The 12,372-nt window shown below is 51.0% G+C and overlaps 1 protein-coding gene across 1 annotated transcript in view; it reads right to left on the bottom strand.

The window, feature by feature from the left end:
• LRFN2 (leucine rich repeat and fibronectin type III domain containing 2) overlaps positions 1–8,382 on the bottom strand; it is a 195,671-nt gene extending 187,289 nt beyond the window's left edge. The window contains exon 1 of the mRNA XM_017511763.2: positions 7,543–8,382. The gene's annotated coding sequence lies outside the window, so the exon portion shown is untranslated. The remainder of the gene's footprint in view (positions 1–7,542) is intronic.
• Between the last annotated feature and the right edge of the window lie 3,990 nt (positions 8,383–12,372).

The raw sequence follows: 12,372 nt of genomic DNA, 5'->3' as shown, positions 1-12,372 counted from the left end.
GGGACGATGACCCCAAATCTCTTCATCCTATCAGTTTCTATTTGGGTGAGATGGTAAGACGTCAGCTTAGTGGTAGAGCAGGAGAGGGAGCTGGGAAAGCAGCTGTAGAGTCTGTTTCTTAAGTGGACTTCATTACCATCACCGTATCATCACCGTCACCACCATCAACATCACCACCACCACTGTCAGCTTTACATCAAGCAGTTAATTGTGTGTGACCTTTGCTGACTACTAAGCAACACACACAAACACACACACACACACACAGGAGAATGCGGGTGATGGACTGTACTAGATATCAGCCAGAACTTGGAACCTCCACCCCCAACATCATCAATTCCTGGAGTCCACACACAGGGCGGGGAAAAAGTGCAGGAGAATAAGTCAAATGATCGACGAGGCTGAGGGCTGCATGCACACACAGACTCGAGAGGTAATTCACTTTTGCAGTGTCAGGGCCCCTGGGTGGCACATAGTAGGCATTCAATTAGTGCTTGCTGAATTAAACTAAACAGGGGAAGACTGCTAGCCATCACGTCATGAAAGGGTTGGATGAAGGAAGATGGGATTGATCACCGCATCCTAAAGGAACAGGCTCTCTGGGCCTTAAAGTTTGAAGGGAGTGAAGGAGGCACTTTAGAGTGAGCTAAAGGAAACCTCATTGTCATGGCAGGCAGAAAAGCACAGAAGCTATAGCCTCAAGAGGTGGGATGGGCTGAGACTACAAAAAAAGATACATTGATGATGAGCGTAGCTTGATCCCATCATGAGAAATGGCAGTGAGAGGGCTTGTTTACTTCCACCCTGAGGACAGAGGCAGTCTACTCTTCTCCCACACCCTACTTGGGTGAAAACAAGTCAGAATTGAAACTGGAATGCCCGTGGGGCTGCCCTAGGGTGGTATTTCTCACTGGAGTTTGGTGTGAATAAAAGCTTCTAGCAGACTGAGAGCCAGGAGGGAAGAAGCCCCAGGACCTTGCGCATGTCCTGGCTGAGAAGGATAGATGGTCCAGTCATCCTTTGTGTGGGAATCTCCCTGGTCCTTAGTCCCCATCTTTAACACGGGGACAAAATATACCCTTTCTACCTTCCAGGGTTGTTCTACAGAGCAGAAAGTGCTACGGCAGCTCTCAAGGGGTAGGTGAATCTCTGGACAGGAGCCAGAAGTCTTGGGTCTCATTCTGACCCTGCTACCTGCAAATCCAAGCCAGTTTCCTCATCCATAGAAGAGAACATGGTTTTATCCTCCTGAATGAGGTCAGAGAGCTATAGGAATGACAAGAGGCTGTGTACTGAAATGCTCTCTAAAATAGACAGTGAGCTGGAAGGGCTGAATGGCACTCACCCATGTCTTTGAGGGAGAAGTCAGTGCAGTGGAAAAAGGGAGTGTGTGCGTGTGAATATGTGGGAGTGTTGCATTTGTAAGAGTAGGTATACGAACTCGTGAATGTGTGTACGCGAATGTGTCCCTCTGTGTATGTGTGTACATATGAATGTGTAAGTGTATGTGGGAGAGGATATACGTATGTGAATGTATGTGTAAGTGTAAGCATGAATGTGGGTCTGTGTAGGTATATGTGTGGGTATGCATGTGTGGATGTGTGTGAGGTATGTGGACCTGTGTACACTGGTAGGTGGGTGTGTGTATGCATGTGTGTATGTGCACATGTATGTGGTGGAGTGCGGAGGAATGAGACACCCTCAATCAGACGGCAGCCCTGGGATCCTGGTCATTCCAAACAAAACCCAGTTACAGTGTTTGGTCATAGAGCAGTCAGTAGCATGAAGCAAAGAAAAGCATCGGATCAGTGCTGTCTGGCAGAAGAGGATGGGAAAGATGATGGAGGACCCCAGACAAGTAACTTCCAGGGCCTCGATGGCTTTGCAGAGATGTCTTTGCTCTGAGGCTGGATCATGGACTCATAAATCAAAGGATCAACGACCTGAACTGAAAAGGCCTTGGGAGAACACACAGGCTCTGATCTACAGGTGAGGACAGGAAGAGACGAGATGGCCAAAGTCATGCAGCAAGTTCCGGGCAGAGCCAAATCGAGAGCTCATTCCAGGTTCCCCTGTGCCGCAGCAAGCACTCTCTGACCAGCCTGCGGTGCCTTGTGCTACAGGAGGACCTCTAACCTCTGACGCATGTGACCCCAGGTCCCTATCCATCCTCCCTCCTTTCTGCCCCAGGAGGACATTTCTAGGTTTTATAGTGGCTTCACTGCAGGAAAGGTTGAGTCAAGGAATCCATTGTACCTATCCAGGAATCTTCAATGCCTTTTTAGAATGACAAGCCCTCATCTTACAGCCATTGTTAGGCATTTTTAGGAGTTTCCAGGAGCTCAGAAAGTGAGAAATGCCTTTTCCCTCACTGCCATCATCTATCGCTCTCTCACCAAGTACTGAGACCCTCACATGGCTCATTCCCCAAGCTTCTGCAAGTCCTGTAGGCTGAGTGGCCACATTTAATATGATTTGGGGACCAGAGAGAGTCACGTAACATCAAGGCCTACTTTACAATTATTCTGAATTAGGAGCCTCGACAGACCCTCAACACTAGTTGGGGACTCCCTGGCTTCTTTGACTAAAGTTTCCTTAACAGGAGAATGAAAAAGGATGGGGTAGCTGGGAACAGAGTGCTACTTTTGGAGAAAAGGAATAGGAAGTGAGTCTCTGGGAAGAAGAAAGGGAAGGGCCAAATAGACTTTACATCCCCAGAAAGTGTATTAGAGATCTGAGTTAAGGCAAGAGGGAACCTGCTCCTCTGTGTCATCCTACACCAAAATGGGGTAGAGAGGGGAGAGGGCCCAGGCAGGAGACACAGAGGGGAGAGGGGTTCAGAGAGGCTCAGCTTTCTGTTTCTTCATGTTGTTTCTGGGCACATGGACTATAGCTTATCTCTTGCTGGTGGGTGAATTAATATAGGACATGCCAATGACAAATGCAGTGAACTGTAAAGAGCCCAACTTATTTTGCCATCTTTCATGTTTGTGGGGCTGCCCTGTTAATACAGGATGGCTGCCAGGCAGGCCCAGGCTCTCCTGCAGACAATCCCAAGCAGGTTGATAAATTATGAGAACACAGTTTTGTTCCTTAATCCAGCTTGACACAGTTTAACACCTATATCTTGTCTATATAGTTCCAGTCTGTTGGTCTGGTCTCCATTTGCCTCAGCCCTTGGAGACATTCAAAAAAAGCAGGCCCAGATCTGTCCACATCAAAGATGCCCTGATTTTCTGTTGCATGGAAGCCTTGGGTCTCCTCTGCAGGGCTCCTGCACCTTCTATACAACCCTCAGTTACGATGCAAGGAAATCACTCAGAAAAAAAATAAAACAAAACAACAAAATGTAGGCTGATAAATCATGACATGTGTATACTGTGTCATTACTAAAACTTGCTTGGTGCATTTGAACTCAATTGTTGAACAAGCTGAGTGGTCCAGAACAGCAATTTTTGACCCTCTGTTCAAAAACTAGCCTTGTGTTCTTGGGCAGTCAATCCAACACTGTCCCCGCCTCTCATTTTGATAAAATGGAGATTCCCACTCAGGAGGTCTGCAGCACAGGGTTCTTCACGGCTTCCCAGCTAACAGGTGATGCTGATGCTGGTCCACAGACCACACGTGGGGTAGCAAGTTGCACCTGTCTTCCTCACTGTCTTCTGGATTCCCCTGCCTCATTATTCCACCTCTTCTAACTAACACTAACTTCTGTTAATTTTAGGACAATGCATCCTCAATGGGGACAATATCGCCCCCAAGGGGCAAAAATGTGTTCTTGGTAGGGAGGCCAAAAAAGAGAACTTAATCCTTTGATATACAAAGCATAAATATACACACAGTATATCTGCAGTATTAAAATTTAATGGAAGGGTGTGATTAGGAAAAACCCTCCAAAAAATGCTTCTTCCAAAAATGCTGCCCATGTGCCCCTTCCTAGCTTCCTGCTACCAGTCCCACCCAATTATCTAGACCAAAACTGCCCTGTTTCTGCAGGTTCTTACCACCCCTTTTCTCAGAAGGCACCGTGTCCACTGGCTTGGCTGTAATCACCAGTTAACCGCAGTCCCACATGAAACTGACCCGTGAAAGCCCATCTTTAGTGCCCTGATACCTGAGCATAATTATATTTGACATTTTAGTGTCAGTCTTAATGAGGAAGGGTCACAAATATAGCTCTGAGTGCTAAAGGGCTTGCCCAGTTTACAAAATGCAATCACACATGCTACTGTGCCCTTCCAACAACCCTGGAGGGGGAGCACTGGCATCCTGTTTCATCAGTAAGAAAACCAGGCCCCTCTCTCAAATTGGATGTATCCCTCTCCCAACTCCACAGATAAGACCCAGTTCAATCACAAGCCCCGCCCAGGCCCCATGAGGAGCTGTATCCATTCCCTTTACCTGGGCCTGATAGCATTCCTGTGACGCCACCCTTGGGGGAATGGGCAGCAGAGTAAAAAGAGAGAAGACTGGGTGCTGGAGGGTATTTTACATTCAAATCTCAGACAGGAAAGGTTGGCAGATGAAACTTGTAAAATGCAGAACCCCACTTCCTGAGGAAATGTGCATGGCCATAAAAATCCAAAACAAACAAGAGAAAGGGAGGGAAGCAGGTGCCAGGGCCTAGAGGTGAAATTTGCTCCTCAACCATCAATTCTCAAAGTTTTCTGGAGGGCTTCCTGGAGTCTTTTAACAATCGGCTTATGTCTGATGGCAGCAAACCCTCCTGGCAGCTCCCTGGGCAGGGGGAAGCTGGCTGTACTATCTTCCGCATCTCTGAAGACCTTTCCCTCCCTTCCAACCCTCCCTGCTTCAACTGAAGACTCTCTCAGATTCAAAAAGGGGTTTGGGGACCACCAGGAAAACATCAGGTCATAATCCATCTCCTGGGCATATGCTATTATTTTCTTTTACCAGGTCAAAACACAAAGACTCACATGATTAGCCAAGATGTGGCAGAGCCAGAATTTGAACCCAGGACCCCCAAGTTGAGGTTTCATTCCATTATTTCACAACTCCATTCCTTCAATAAGTTGGACCCTAAAACTCTACCCCTACCCAAAGAAAAATCACAAAACACTCAAATTGTTGGTGTTCTTGTTGAGAGTCCAATTCCACTTGGCCATCCCAGGTTGTTTATTGTTCTGTGTCTCTGCTTCCAGTCTAGCAGCCTCCCCCATCAGACTGTGAACTCCCTAGAGTCTCATATCCACCTTAGGAAAGGGGATTTTCTGAAAACAATTCCAACTTCACTTCTCCACTGTCCCTGGGTAGACAGACCCCAGGCCAGGAGCTTATATGCCTCTATACACCCACCCCTCAAAAAAGGAGAGCAGAAACTGCTCAACCCCACGGGCTGAAGAGGCTTGGCAAACTGGCACTTGGAGGCCAGAATCACTGGGTTTTTTATTTTCCTTTGGAGCTGAAGCAAAGATAAGAAGAGCAATTCCTCCTGCAATCAAACCAGGACTCCAGTGGCCAGAAGGCTGCCTGGTTTCCCCAGTGGCCCCACCCACTCTGACTGCATTTTCTTCCCATCTATCTTCCTTCTCTTCCTCACCCTCACCTCCTGGAAGCTCCCAGCTCACCCTCTCTCAGGCCAGACTCCCCAGCTTCTCATGTTTCTGGGCCTGAGCAAAGAACTGGCACTTCACAGAAGAAGAAACCCCAAGCCCCAGGTCTCCAGACCATGGCAGGCACCCAGTCCTTCCAAGACAAGAGACGGAGCTGAGAGCCAGCCTCCCGGAGGCTGAAACACAAATGCCAAGTTTGCTGTTTGCATCCCCAGGATGAGGGCAGGAAGATAAATAATTGCATTCCTAGGGAGGAATTAGACCAGAATTCTAAATTGAGGGCTGGGCAGGGGGCCTGAGCAGAAGCATGTGAGGAGGCCAGAAAGAGAGATGCAACTCTGCATTCCTAGCCAGAGTCAGAAGGGAAGGATGACATTCCAGCATCAGCAGAAGGGCCCGGGCAGCTGACATAGTCTGCCAAGGTTGATGGCTCCAAGCGCAGGCCTTTTGAAGCTTTTGAATCCTCCCTACGGGACCCTGACCCCCTTCAGCCTCCAATGTACCCCACAAGGAAATGTGACTGTCCTCAGGGCTCTGCTGTGCATGGCTACATAAAGCTCCTGCCAGAGGGCAGCGACCAGACCAGGGCACAACCCCAAGACCCAGTTCCCTTGCTCCCCACCTTGAGTCCCAAATCAGCACCCACACAAGAAAAACAGCCCACGTGGAACCTCTAGCCCTGGTCCCTGGGAACTTCATAGCCCAGGGAAGGGCAGTTTCCTCCCTAGCTCTGCTCCTCCCCAGCTGCAGGGGGTCAAATTCCTGAAGCTGTCCCCTCCCCCAGCACTGGAAGCCTAGGTGGCCAATCAGGCCATGGAGGCCACAGCTGCCACCTCTCTGAAACATACACATGTGTATACACACACACACACACACACACACAAACACACAGTTGTGGCCAGGGCAGGGGGTCAGCACCTATAACCATCCCTGTAATTCCAACTCAAGAGTGCAGGCTCTGACATGTTTCCCCTCCCTACAGCTGTCTGTCTGTCTGTCTGCAGCTGTCTGCTGTCTCCCGATGCACTTGGCAACAGTCTGGCTCAGTCCCTCTGCGGTCTCAGCTCAGGCTCCCTTCTCCCTCCAATGCTGGCTTTCAGAGGTTTTATCTCCCTGGAACTCTCTGCCTCTGTCCTTTGTACTGGGCTGATGGGAAGATGAGCAGGACACCTCCCTCAGAAGGTCTGTGCAAAGCAAGGCACTGTCCACCTCGGAACGGTCCACTGCTCTCCCTTCTCCCTGCCCAGGCCAACCTTAGAACCAGGGCATGGCTGGGTGGGAGACAGAGCCCTATGAACCTAGGCATGGCTAATGCCATTTTCCATATTGCTTCATCATGCCATTCTCATGCCCAGGCTGCACACACACACACAATCCCCCTAATCTCGCATTTTCTGCCTGAGGCCAGAATAGGGTCCCTGAACCTGCCTTACTTGCCTCCCCAAACTGCAGCCATGCCTTCCTTCCTCCCCTCCGCTCTGCATCAACCCCTCTTCACTTGGCTTTACCCCACCCCACCCAGCCCACAGAGCTCAGGGAGTCCCCAGCGCCCCCATCCAGCCCCCAGCAATGGCTCTAGCCAGGCCTCGCATATGCGGAGATGCAACAGAGTGGTCTGGCGGCAAAGTTCTCATGCTGCTTTCAACCGTTCCATCCACCCGCGGCTCCGTCGCTCCATCCTGCTCTCCAGCCTCATGCGGACCCCGCTCTCCCCGTCTCCCCGCTCCCCGCCAGAGTTTCACCCCCACTACCCGGGAAAAAAACGAAAGAGAGGAAAGGAAATCTCTCGAGATAAGGATGGGCGAAAAGAGAAGGGGGTGTCCGCTGGAGCCCCTAGGATGAGGGGAGTCTTCAAGTGAAAAAAGAAAGGGATACAAAGTTCCCGGTTCCCTTGGGTGCGTTTTCAGCCCCGCGCCGAGCTCCCGAGGACACCGGGGATGGCGAAAACGCAGCAGCGGCGACCACTCACCTGGGCGAGGCAGCATCTACCCCCGGCTGGGAGGCACCGAGGCCGGCTCCGCGGGGCGCCCGGGCTCCCCCGTTCGGCCACGCATCCTTCTCCGCCCGAGACAGGCTCGAGCTAAACCCTCCGGCTGCTCCGGCGAACGCAGGCAGATGGTGGCCTCGGACGTCCACGCGGGGAGAGCCCTGAGCCGCTTATTCAGTTATATCCATGGCATTTAGCAAGAAGAAGGGGGGAAAAGCACAACTTGTTCTCTTCTCTTCTCTTCCAGATTAAAGAAGAAGAAGAAGAAAAAAGATAATCCCTCCCTAGGAGGATGCCGGTAGGATTTTCCGGATCGAAGAACCCCAGGCATTCCCAGGAACCTCGAGCATCTTGGAATGTGGGGTGTCTTCAAGTTCAGACGAGCCTGCCGGGTTGTGTGTGTGTGCGTGTATGTGTGTCTCAGCCAGAGGGAGCCAGGCACTCACACCCACACGCACACACACAAACACACTCCCCCGTACTCCCCGCATGCACACTGCCCCCCCCACGCGCGCTCATACGCGCGTACCCGTTTTCTCCCGGTCTCTCTCTCCCTTACACACACACGCACACACACACGCACCCAATCACACGCTCCGATCTGGGAGGGAGCCGGGCGGGCTGCGGAGACAGCGCAGGGCCAGCGGTGGAGAAAGCCCAGCGGCCAGAGGCGCCCAGGAACCCGGCGGCCATGCGCACCGTCCCCGCCGAGCTTTCCGGCGTGGCAGCCCCCAGTGGCGACCGGCGGAGCTGCAGGAGCCGAAGGCAGCCTCTGCCCACCGCCGAACGCAAACGCTTCGGAGACGACCAGCACAGCCGCCGAAACCGGAGGGATTCGCGGTCCTGGCAGGGGTGGCGCGGGGAGGCACGGAGGGGCCGGAGTGGGCTGGGGTCGCGGTCGCGGAGGGCGGTGGGCAGGCCGCGAGCCCTGGAACCGGGAGGGAGGGCTCGGCGGCCCAGCGGCACGGGCAGCCGCTGCGGAAGGCGAGCCGGGCGGCAAGGGCTGCACCTCTGCAGCTGGCGCCGGCGCCGGCGCTGCCGCCTCACGTGCCTAGCGCGCCCTGCAGCCGTCAGCCCGCCGCCTGCCGGAGGAAAACCCGACCGCGCCGGCCCTAGGCTGGAAGTGGGGGCTGGAACGATCGCGCCCACCCAGCCCTGGAGCCCAGTTCAGATTCTGGCATCCTGGAAAGGGACCTATGAAAAACGAGCTCCCAGCGCACGCACACACACGCACTTTGACTTTTTATAATTATTACAAGAATCCGTGCAGTGGCGCCAAGTGTTCGCACAGCATCTTCACAACTCTTCACTTGTTTGATCTTCCCAGCAACCCTCATTTGATGTATAAGGAAACTAAGGCCTAGAAGACTAAAATGACTTGTCCAATGCATGTGGAAGGTAGCCAGGTCCCTACTCAAAGCAGACCGTGAGCTTAGTCAGAACACCCGGGTCTGGCCAGAGTCTCATCTTTCGTTATCCTCTCTGCCCTCTATAAAAACTAGTTACCGGAAATGTAGGACTGTTTTCTCCCTTACTGGACTCCTCAAGAGGCACTTCCTTCCTTCTGAAGGAAATGAAAATTTGAGATTCCTGTTGGTACTCCAGCTGATAAAACCAGGGGCAGGAAGAATGTCAATGTCGCAATCCATCTCTTCTCTCCTGGTGACTAACACATCCCATGCACCTGTCCCGGTTACCCACAGGGAGGCACATATGGCATGTGGTTGTGTCTCTGCAGCCCAGGATTGGCTCAGCTGGATATATCTGTAACATACAACCGACCCTGTCTCCTCTCTACACACATGGGTGAGTGCATAACTGCAGAAGCCTAGGCAGCTGGTCCTCATGTGTGCACCCTCCCCATGTGCACCCCAGGAAGCTGCCAGATTGGCGTGCTGCAGATCTTTGAAGACAGGCCCCTCCCTGCAGAGATTCTGGAAAGCCATGTGGGGGAGGGTCGTGGCCAAGATGAAGCTCAAGGTGTAGGGGGTGGGCCCTGGAAAGAAGGGATTTAACTCAGGAGCTGGAGTGAGGGATAGAGGAAGGGAAAACAAATGGGAAGGAGGATGAGGAAGGAAGAGGTGAGTTAAAAGGAGGTGTGGAGTAGAAACTGGGGAGGGCATTTAGGGAAGAGGAAGGGGAAGGGAAGAAGGAGGTGAGAACAGCAGGGAGACTGCATTCCTCTTTGCTTACCTGAAAGCTTACCTACCATGGGCGTGGGGGGAGAAGGGGCAGTGGTGCTCCCAGGAAGAAAGGCTTAGGAAGAACAGCCCCTGCTCAAGTCTCAATTCTTCCAAGGGGCAGGGGCAATAGGCTAGGTTATCTCCCCTAACCCTCAGTCACCCATGAGATAACCAGAATGGAGTGGCAGGGATAGGACCAAGCTGGCACAAGAGCAGAAATGGAGCTGCTTTTAGAAACCAATAAAACATTAACATGATGTGAATGAAGGATGTGGGAAGGAGGGACTGATCTCTGTTCGAGTGTATCTGATACTCCATCAAGGAGTTTTCTCAGATCAGAAACATGGATATTCCATGAAGAGCCAAGACCCGGATCATCAGTAATTCTGAGAATTACTGGTATATTTTTCTAATTACATATGCTCCAACATAACCAGAGTACTGGGCTGGGGGACAGGTGGCCTGGATGCTCACCATGGCTTTGTACTAACAAACAATGTGACAAGTCCCTTTCCTTCAAAGGGATTGGACTATGAACTTTCTAAGAGCCTTTCTAGTTCTAGGAACCCCCAACCAACTTTGGCAGATGGAGCAGGGTGGGGACCACATACATTTTGGGGGGCCAAGAGAAAACCAGTCTGTGGTCACTATTTACCAGGAAAATCACCAGAAGATAATCCACACTTGGGTCATGAAAAGGTGAAAGATGGTGAATTTCTTGGCTCCTTGAACAAGCCCAGAAGGACTGAGTTAGGGTCACTAATGTGGTCCATGGCTTCCTGTACTGGTTACTTACCTCAGAGTTCAGCCAGGGCTTCCCAAAGAGGTGATCCCATCATTCTGGAAGGGGTTGGGGAATGAAAGCCACTCTAATAATGGACATTTTGATTCTTCTACATCTTCATTCTTCTAAATAACCCTGTGGTGAACATCTTTGTACCTAAGTCTTTGCCCACATTCTTGTTTGTGTTTAAGTTAGATTCCCTGACGTAGAATCACTGGGCTGAAGGGCATGAACAGTTTTAAGGCTCTTTGTGCGTACTTTTTTTGTTTCAGTTTTACAGCCAAGGCGCTGAAGTGCAGGACAGATAAATGATTTCCCAGAGAGCTCCCAGCAGGTGCTTAAGGATATTTTCACACACCCTTTCATGTCTCGATATGGTAGAGAATGACTGTGCCTTGCGCTTTAGCCTGCACATCAAGGCAGCACTCCATCCTTGAAGATAACTTCAATACCCCCAGTAAGAAGAAAGTTTGGGCTCCCCGCCACCCCCAGTTAGGACTCACCTTCCCCTCCAGGCCATGCCTGCTCTCCTTAACACCCCTGACCAGCCTTACAACTTACCAGTTGTCTGTATCTCTTGGCTTTTTCACTGGACTATAAACCCCAGACCCCTGGCACATTTCTGGGCACATGGCTGGCTTCCAACCCTCACTTCCTAAATGGAATCACAGTGTCTGATCGGAAGAGTTCCTAGGAGGGTTTGGGGTATCGAGGCACTCAGCCTGAAGGGAAGGCTGATTTGGCCTAGGCCTTTATAACCAATGCAAAGACGCCTTTGCAATGGATGGTGGTGAGTCTCTCTTCTCTGTATTCACTGAGTATGAAAAGGAGAGGAGATTAGCTTTTTGTAGTGAAGCATTCTCGTATGATGACAGGTCAGAGCCAGGTGAAGCTATGGAATCTCAGGTGAGGACCATTGAATCTGCTTCATAAAAGAAGGGATGCACTCTGTAATCCCAGGGTGTGCTAGATACACTTCTTAGAGTTTCCCTTGGCTCATTGTGGCCTGAAGAGTGGCTTTGTGGACTGGGGAGATAAGAAAGATCCTAGGACACAGTTTCTTATGGTATTGGATCTCCCTCCACGGAGTCTATTCCATTGACTGAATGCTGGGAGCCACTCCTGAATTAGCGCCTCTTTCACTGAGCTTCCCTCAAGACCAACAGCCAGCACAACCCCAGTTATCCATAGGCCTCGGCCTTGGCCTCATAGAACTTAGACAAATGTATCCTCAGGAGCTGAGGCCCAGCACCGGGGTGCCCTTTCTGGAGATGAAGGGTGAGGTCTTTTAATTCTGCAGTGTCCTCTACTCCTCCTCCCTTCCCAAATGCTAGAGTAAGAAGCCAAAATAAATTCTTATTAGTATGCATGTGCATTCCCAAATTCCTTAACAGAATGACTAACACCACCTACAGCCATTAGCTCTGGTTTGTTTTCTAAATCCAGTTTACTTTTCATCATTCAGCCCTCTGTTTGCCTCTTCCTCTCCCCTAGGCCCAGTGGACTCCCTTCACAGATTCACCCTCTTGCCCAAATACCAGGTCTGGGAGTGGGTTCCTGATGCATCAAAGGATCAGACAATCCTGGGACATCATAATCAATCAACAGGAAGGTCTTTACTGAGTATTTTCTTGTTTGTTTGTTTGTTTTTGAGATGGAGTCTTTCTCTGTTGCCCAGGCTGGAGTACAGTGGCATGGTCTTGGCTCATTGCAGCCTCTGCCACCCAGGTTCAAGCAATTCTCCTGCCTCAGCCTCCAGAATAGCTGGGATTATAGGTGCCTGCCATCAAGTCTGGCTAATTTTTGTATTTTTAGTAGAGATAGGGTTTTTCCATGTTGGCCAGG

The sequence above is a fragment of the Cebus imitator genome, unplaced genomic scaffold (assembly GCF_001604975.1).
Source record: "Cebus imitator isolate Cc_AM_T3 unplaced genomic scaffold, Cebus_imitator-1.0 Scaffold451, whole genome shotgun sequence".
Lineage (NCBI taxonomy): Eukaryota > Metazoa > Chordata > Mammalia > Primates > Cebidae > Cebus > Cebus imitator.
Note: the sequence above shows the minus strand (reverse complement) of the source record. Positions and strands in the feature narration are given on the sequence as shown.